General features: G+C 36.6%; 1 non-coding gene across 1 annotated transcript; it reads right to left on the bottom strand.

The window, feature by feature from the left end:
- Window positions 1-8665: 8665 nt before the first annotated feature.
- LOC149236671 (U6 spliceosomal RNA) lies at window positions 8666-8764 on the bottom strand. Its single transcript, XR_016246791.1, has one exon. It is a non-coding gene; the product is annotated as a U6 spliceosomal RNA (small nuclear RNA).
- Between the last annotated feature and the right edge of the window lie 824 nt (window positions 8765-9588).

The following is a 9588-nucleotide window of genomic DNA, read 5'->3' as shown; positions in this document are numbered from 1 at the left end:
TAATCCATCTTGGATCACTAGGCCAACACAATGAACACATCATAGCAGGCTTTACCGTGATCTCCACCTAATCACTAGGCCCAACAAAAATGGATGCCATCAGATTTCTCCACCTACACCGTGAGGAATTTTCCTACCTCCTAGTCTCTCAGGATTTACTGTAATCCAAACCTGGATCACTAGGCCCTAAACCAAGACCCACTCTCTAGGCTTCACTTCATATCCAAAACCCAAGATTACTAGGCCCAATAGAGAGAAATCCACCTCTTAGCTTTATCGTATTGTTATCACTCAGGTTTTCCCCCAAAGTTGTTAGAAAGGGAATAATGACGAGATAACCATAGACCAGTCTTTCAGATACATAATCTAGCCAATCTGTATCCAGAGAGGGCTCTCTCTTTATGATTTAGCTTTGTTTTTAAAGGTATTAGGCTAGTTATGAAGTTCTAGGGTTTTGTTTGAGTTTTGGTGGTGAGTCAATAGAACAGAGAGGTAAAACAAAGTAGTTCAGTCCATTGGGCTAATGGAGTCAAAGAAGATATCTTTCTAGATTTGGTTTCTTAACAGGGGATGGCTTCATAGAGAAAGGTAGTCAAACAAGGGACAAATCAAGGCTTGAAACAGATGGAATGGGCTGAAATGGGTGAAGGGCAGTTAAGAATCCTTCAACATATTGAAAGAGGGAAAATAGATGATTACTGATAAGGAGCAGTTAAGAGTTCTTTAGCAAATAATCAACATGAAAGAATCAGGAAACAAGAGCAATTAAGATTTCATTGTTTATGCTAATTCTTAAGAAAACACAGAGAATAATAAAGTCTGAAAACAGAGTGCAGTCAAGCAAATTCTGAAATTAACCTGAATACCTCAATGAGTTACAGGAAGACACCGTGTTGGACAGGAAGGTGAGGACAACATGCAGGGGAAAAGTTGAGTACCTCAGGATTGGGCTCAAAGGTTCAAAGCCGAGCAGTGCAAAGTGGATTGAGATTGGACAAGTGAAGAAACAATATCGTCACTTAGTTGATGCTTGAAAAGCAACTTTTGGTGGTCCAAAAGCTTTTTTAGTAGGGAGGTCGTCATGCGAATTGGATCCATAGAAAGACTGTCAAGAACCACGACTGAAACAAGTTGAAAAAATATCTAAGGAAATCCAAAACAGTATCAAAAACACCGTGAACCAACAACAATGGCAGCCGATGTGGAATGACAAAGACCTCAGTAAAAATGCACTGACCGAGGCCCATGGAGACTGCGTAGGAAGCCAAAGTAGCCCCTGGGAGTCCGAGAATGGGAAAAGGAAGAGGTTTTTGATGCACAATTAGCGATTAGTGCTAATCGCACATCGCTAGGTGAACAGGGCCCTAAAGGGGGAGCCCGAGCACTCGGTCACATCGGGAGCCAGGAAACCACGGGCAGAGAAAGCGAAAAATGCTAATGTACGAAGGCGGGACCCACGCACTGGAAAGCCAGTGGTATTAATCGGGGTGCCCTTGAACGGTAAGAGGTTTTGGACGAGAGCGGAGTGATTCCATACATCGATTGACGCGTGGCAAGCGGACGTGAGAGGAAACCGCCATTGATCGCACACTATCAGTCGAGCAAGTCAACCACGCGAAACGTGCGTATGGCGTAAGATCTAGAGGGCTTAGATTGGATGGCTGAGATCGCGCCCGATGGAGGAAGGAGAATTGACAAGGAATTAAGCTGCGTTCTAAAGGGATTTGGAATCCATTTGACTGCCACGGTGGAGGAAGAACACATCCACGGCATAACTAAAGAAATGAACTGACGAAGCATGCTGGTGCCATTTAGAGGAGGACAAGTGGCCACTCCCTAAGCGTTCATGATGACACCGAATGCAGGGAACTCCAAGTGCAGCTGCAGAAGGTGAATCGACACAGGTGGAAGAGGAACCGAACAGGCATAGGGATTCAATGGCAAAAGCCATGAACAGAGATAGTCGAATCAGTTAGAGTTGATTTAGAGTCAAAATTGAGAGGAGTCCAAGTGATGAAGAGAGACAGTGAATAGTGAACCCTAAGAGGAGGACTAAACATGGAGAACAGTAAAGCCAAGCAGAAGAGACAGAGGGCCGAGCTGGCCACAGGCAGCGTCGAGCACCAGAGAGCTTTAAGATTTGAGCCTTCCCATAAATGAATCTGTCTGGACTAAGCATCAAATTTGGCTCTTTCCACTGTAGACCAAGGGTCACAGAGCTGGTAGGAAGAAGAAGATTCTGTGTACTCCAAGTGGCTTGGGGAATCCGAGAACCAGCCTGCCAAGCAAAATCTGCTTCAGGAGAACTCATATTGAGTCTCTGTATTGTAATTTCTCCGCTGAAAGACACAATAAAACAAGGCCACCACTGAAGCTAGACCAGAGACGTAGCCCTGGAGAATAAGGTGAACTCCTTATTAAAATTGTTTGTGTCTTTGTGTTGCTTACTGTATTTCCTTGCTATCTCTCCATTTTATTGTCTGTGTATTGGCAATCTGATTAATCTGTTGTTTCAATAACACATAACACACACCAGCACATGAGTCTATAATACCTCAGTTTAATAAATCTTTAACTGATAGCACTCATAGGGTGAATATCATATCACTCGATATCCATAAGACTTTGAAACTTCGACATGAGTTTTTACAGAGTTCAAGAAACTTCAAGAGAGTTTAAGGATCCAATTCGGATCACTGCAAGAAGAGTACCACAACAAATGAAATTTCCAATCTCTTCTTTGAATAAGTGTGGGTACATTTTGGGACCCCACATCCCATTGTGTCATATCAGGATGACAAGTTCCTGAGCACATTCTTGCCGAGCCTTTGGTCATTATTGGATAGGAAGCTCACCAAGTCGACTACATTCTATCCCTAGACTGATGGTGAGACATAGGTCATCAACAGGATGATAATGCACATAATACACATGTACAACTCCAAGAATACACGAACCTAGGATGAGAGCCTTCCCTATGTGCAGTACAACTATAATATAGCTCTCCATAGCTCAACTGACCCTAGTCGCTTTCAAGTGGGTCTGAGATTTCAACCATTATATCTGTTTGATGTTTCCATGCCTCATGTGACTACATAGGCACAATCTACACATGTACATTCTAAGGTTGATAAAGAAACTAGGTTTATTGAATGCATCCAACATATCTTCGAATAGGTTCATTTCATCTTGGATAAATTAAATTCCAACTATAAACAACAACATGATCAACATCAAGTACTACAAAAGTTTCATGTGGGTGACAAAATTTGGTTGCATTTGTAAAAATAATGTCTTGTCGAATCCCATAAGAAGCTTTGACCAATTCGATATGGACCTTACAACATCACCAAGGATTTGGGAGACAATACTTTCAATATCATCATTCCCCCATTCCTTGGCGTACATCGAGTGTTCAATGTGGACCACCCTCATCCATATTTTCCACCATTGCTAAACATATTAGATATTTCTGAGAAGCTGACACCAACAGAGCTCAACCTTGATTGCATGGAACAAGAAAAAACTGATCAAATCATATACACACATATTAAGAACAATCACCAATAGAGAATCCAACTGTATTAGGTAGTGAAAGCTGGCGAGCTCCTACACCAAGGCAAGTGGCTCACTAGGGACCAAGTTCAATAGAAGTTTCTCCCATTTCATGGAGACACTCAACATATTGGGAACCATTTATTCCTAAAGGGGGAGGACCGATCTAGGTGGATATCGGTGGCCACCCACCTATTCCACCTGGACCCCAACACTGTTTCTTTCAATTTCCTTAATTCTAACACAATTTACTATTTTGGAAATTTTTGGGTCATAAACTTCTCGAGCCATTTTGAGGCACTAGATGACATTATTTTGAAAAACACACCAAGCCCATAGCCCATTGGAAAGTGTTACCCTGATTTTTTTTACCTCAGATATATCTTTCTAACGAGGTATTATGCACACCAAACAAAGATCATATGGCTGAATTACAACTCCAGGATGTTGGCATTCCAACTAATCCCAACGGGCCTACAAACTTTTGGCATTTCATCTCCTAGGGTTAGGTTTTTTGGATTATTAGAGTTTCCCATTGTTTCTCAATAATAAAAATGCATCTGAACCTCATTGTAACATAGTTTATAAGGCATGTAGCTATCATATCTCTTCTTAGCCAGAAGCTACCCGCCCTTTATAAGGCATGTAGCTATCATATCTCTTCTTAGCCAGAAGCTACCCGCCCGAGCTAGTTTATTTCCCTTCTACATGTAAACGACTTGAGTATTTGTTATTAATGAATTGAAGTTCATTTTTCACTGAAGCTCTGTGTTTTTATTTAAGTTTGTGTTTCAATTTTTTCCTACATAAGTCTGGATCAATAGTTCTTACTAAAAAAGATATATGTCTAATGTGATTTACTATAAAGGAAACCAAAGAATAATGAGCAGTAGGTTGTTGTGAGTCATTGTAAAAAGGATTAATGAACTACAAATAGTCTATTGTGATTATTTTAAATAGAAGAAATGAACCCGTTAAACCATATTTGTTATGATTTTATGGGCAATTAATACTAATGTGATATATGCTAGACCTACAAAATAAATAATATGGTGTGGCTAACGAGATTAGCTTCCGGGCTAAGTTGGGTAATTTCCAATAGCCCAGAAGAAATTCTAGAACCCATAAAAGGGAAAGGTATGGAGAGGGTAAGCAGGTTCGTATCTAGACCCACACATATGACTCCAGACTCTGAAAAAAATATAAATTAGAACTATCTTCAACTAATTCTAAAAGTGAAAGAGTAAGAAAGTTATTACACTGATACATATATATTAAAAATAATAAAAATAGTTCAAGGAAAAGACTGTTATTGTTTCTGTATATAAGTAAGATATGATTAAAAACATTGCAAACTATTTTAATGATTTGTACAACACGGAAATTACCCAAACCCAATATAGAAAGCTCAATATGCCATTCAGAATATAACAATTTGTGACTAAACAAGAAGATGAGTTTTTGTGACTAAACAAGAAGATGAGTTTTTGCAAGGGACTGTTAAACATAACTGAACAATTGATATGTAAAACCAAGATGGCCCAGAAAATAATGATACATGTAAAATAATCAATGTTTGGAACCCTTTAAAGTCGAACCAAAACTTTATACAAACAAAGCCTAGGATGCTACCTACAATTAATAATCATAAACTGTATATGTCAAGTTTATGTCGTGAGCAAGTTAAAATTCCTATTCGGAACTCAATACCAAGTTGTTGCATGATACAAGCCGAGTGACTACAATAATATCCATAAGAAAACAAAAGCCAATAACTATTTTTAACAAGTGAGAACAACACAAGAACCATGTCGAGAAGGAAGACCTTATTAGGGTTAATATATATGATTTTATCAATTAACAATATGTACAGAATTTAAAACTCCAGAGAGAATTATCGAAGAATGTGTAATCTATTGAGAAATAAAATGGTGGTATGGTTAGAACCCTTGACAAGCGAGTACTTGAAGTAATTTCATGGTTAAGGAATTTAGACTTCTGTGATCCATGACAATTGTTTAGATGATTTTCGGCAAAATCACATAACCATTCTTTTGTGACGCGTAGGGCAACCCAAATCGAACCCCAAATCGAACCGAGCAACCTTCCTGCCATTGCGGAGAAAACCGTCGACGAGTGAGGAGTCGAATGAGATAGACTACGCGAGAGAGAGAGAGGGGACGTGGTTACTTCTGTAACCGCCGACCTCTCAAAATCCACCGTTGGATCTGCTGAACCCCCGTGGAATGTAGACCTTAGGGTTTGCACTATTACCGAGGCATGATGTGAACTAACAACTCGTAGTGCTGAACAACTAGATTATTTGGAATGTTCAGAATGGGTTTCAAAGACGTTTATAATATCTTCATAATATATGGATCCGATGGAGCATACACGGTTGAATATACTTAAATATATATAAATTTGAATATCAAACTGGGTACGAGATTGAGACCATTGTATGACCTTAACCGAATTTCAAATAATCATCGTAAGATAATATACCTTGGATGTCAAAAGTAAGGTGGTCGGCACCTAAAACATTTAACATCGAAACTAAAAAATAGCCAAGGACATAATATAATACATTGGTAATGAACCTTCATTCCATGGTAAACTATAAAAGAATATATTGTAATAGTATTAAACAACATTGTAACCCATAGTTATATATATATATATATATTTTAATTATTGGGGTATGTCACATATAAAATTGAGAATTAAACAATATGCCAAAAATATGGACATCCAAACAAATTATATTTAAATTATTTTAATGTATTGAGAGACACATTATGCGTGATCGTGTTGAACTTGGAGTTGATATGTTTAAAAAAAATATTATAAATAATAAAAAAATGTAGTGTATAATAAAAATATAAATGATTATATTTGGTTAAATTTAATTAAAAATATTATAAAACATTAATAATCTTATTTTCTAGCTCAATTTATTTTTAATTTTAAAACCTAGTGTAACAACCCTTGTTAAAAATCCACATAATAATGTTAATAAATGAACAATAATAATCAATGTCATGGGACACGTATTCCAAGATAAATGTTGGGAAAAACATGCTAGTGTGGGTATTCATTTGGCTAAGATCATGGGACACATATTCCAAGATAAATGTTGGGAAAAGCATTCTAGTGTGGGTGTTGATTTGGCTAAGGAAATTGACAAAAGAAATGACAAAGGATTTGGAAAGGAAAAGTGGCATTAATTGGCATTTCATTTATGAAAATAATGGAAATTAGAAGAAAAGGAAGGTGAAAGGTCACAGGTTAAATGTGAGCAAGAAAATAAAGGAAAATAATGGAAAATGGAGGAAACAAAGGCCTCATTATTAAAAGGGCTTCTGAGGTTCAGTTCTCAATTGTTTGTTAGTTCAGTTTTGGAGCTCTCTCTTTACTCTCTCTCTGTTTCTCTCTCTCTCATACTCTTGGACACTTAGAACATTCTTGGAGCACTCTAGCATTGGAGGAAGAAAGGCAAAGGAAGGACAAGAAAGCAAAGATCAAGTAAGGAAGAGAGGGATAAAATGACAACAGTGGGATTACTTGCAGGTATTGAGTTGCATGCATGATTTCCTTGCTAGTTTTGGTATGCATGGTACATGCATATGTGTATTTGGCTCTCTTGCTTTCATTGGGATGAGTTTTACCAGGTGTGATAGTGGTACTCATCCTCGCGTTTCCATTTTCGGATAGAGATGGTGTGATGGGGTTCACTTGATTTGATTGAGATGGATTTTCGAATGGTTTTCTAAATCCTAATTGTGTATACCCTCATTAGGCTAGGAATCCTCAACCATTGAAAGGCATGATATTCAGTAAAGCCTAGAGGTTGGAGCCTCATTATGCCTAGGAATTCTCGACCAATGAATGCAGGGATATACGGTAAAGCCTAGAGGTAGAGACAAACAAATTCCTCACGGTTTATGTGGAGAGATCTGGAGGCATCCATGCTTGTTTTGGGCCTAGTGATTAAGTGGGGTTGCAATAAAGCCTTGTTGTATTGATGAGAGTTCCGGGCCTAGGAATCCCTTGGTGGGATATACATTAAAGCCTAAGGAAGCCCTTGATGGTTATGTTGTGAGTCACACATTCATGCTTGGAATATGGCACGAGGGTTATTAGCTGAAAGAGAGATTTGGTTCAGCCTAATCTATGGTTGGGTGGTTCGTGGAAATCCATGGCTTGGTTGGCTTTTGCATAAGTTAATAAGAGCTCTTTTTCCTCTTGTGTTTTATGTGTAAATATACTTGTTAATGTGTGGCTTTAATGGATATTCTACTATTTTTTATTTTGATAGTTATATGATGGTTATAAGCATGGTTCATGATAGAATTTAGTTATGGCTCTCATCATGATTTGAATAGTACATTAAATGTGAATGAACATATGACCTAATAAATGATAATGCAGTTATTGTGATAAGGCATTAATTCTTCTTGACGATTCTGAGATAAGTATGAGACCCCTATGGTAAGATATGTGGTTATGACCTATAGATTACATGTTCATGATATGTTTGATGAAATGTTTTTCATGGCTAATAGGGGTCAGGTTAATTGCTTGTACCAATGTTTGCATTAGTAGATTTAATTTATTTTTATTTATCATTTCTATAAGTTTCATGAAGTTTTGGGCAGAGGCTCGAGACATATCCCTGAAAAAGTGGCACAAAATTTGGGGTTGTTGGCTCAGAACTCTGCCTGGAATGGGCCACATTCACATGCATGTCTTGTTGTTGGAGTGATTGGAGGTCTAACTCAACAAAATGACAAGTTGTCTCAGGGGTTAGGCATCTGGTGGGGTTGGTTTTCTCTTAAAGGTTTTGTAACTCTTGAGAAAGGTCAGATTAGTTTTGTTTTGTCAGTTCCACTTCCTTAACTGTACATGGGGAATTGAATCACATCATACTAACTCTTCATCACATGCTTACCCTAGTGGACCAATTAGCTTGGGTAAGTGTGGGAGGAGCGTGTTACACCTAGTGTAAAGGAGATGTGGTAAAAATATTTCACTAACACTCTGAAAGTCATAAATAAAATATTTTGAGGTTTATATTTTATATTAGAGATAAGTTGTATATATATTTTAAAAGAAATTGGACTATTTCACGATTTGTGTGTGTCATCCTTATGTAGGGGCCATGCTAATCTTCTCTACATCATTCCAATTTTATCATGTCTCCGAAGAGAATATATATATATCCTTGAACAAAAATTTGAATATTCATATTAACTAATATATTTCAATATTTCAATATAAATACACACGCACATATATATATGCCTCTCTACCACATAGATACATATGTTCATCATAATAAATTATCTAAATGCATAGAAGGAATAAATAATTAAAGTAAATTAATTTAGTGGTATGTAATTCATTCATTTTTTAATTTTTTATATAAAATTGTTATGTGGAACTCAAAAAAATATTATTAACAATAGAAATATTCATTGTAGTTCATAAATAAACTAAGGTTAAATAATATTGACATGTATTTAAAAATATATTAATAAAAGATTAATGTTTTAGTATGGACAATGTGGTTTATAAATGAAATATGTTAATGTCCATATTAAATAAAATATTTCAATGTCAAATACACATATATGTATATATTATATAAAACAATTAAAATTTTGAAATTTTTATCTCTAAAACATTTTAATAGTCTCACTATTTTACATTTTGGCCTAGGTATATTTTTTTCTGTTAATTTTGTCTAAAATCTACGTGTTTGTGTGTGTGTGAGAGAGATTAAATCTCTTAAGGTGCAAACCATTTTTCAAGTTTTTCACTCTAACTTTTTTTACATATCTAGAGAATTGAACCCTCTTAGTTAGATCTATACTGATGATTAAAACTACTGAAATATGTATATTCATTTTTTGTTTATTTTATTATGGGTGCATTCTATAGCCCAACATGAGGGTGATGTAAGATTTTGTCTGTGTTCAACTTGGAGTTGACACACGTTCTTAAAAAAATACTATAAATAATAAAACAATG

Source organism: Pinus tabuliformis, chromosome 8 (genome assembly GCF_031772625.1).
Source record: "Pinus tabuliformis cultivar Carrire ecotype Pingquan chromosome 8, CPIR1, whole genome shotgun sequence".
Lineage (NCBI taxonomy): Eukaryota > Viridiplantae > Streptophyta > Pinopsida > Pinales > Pinaceae > Pinus > Pinus tabuliformis.
Note: the sequence above shows the minus strand (reverse complement) of the source record. Positions and strands in the feature narration are given on the sequence as shown.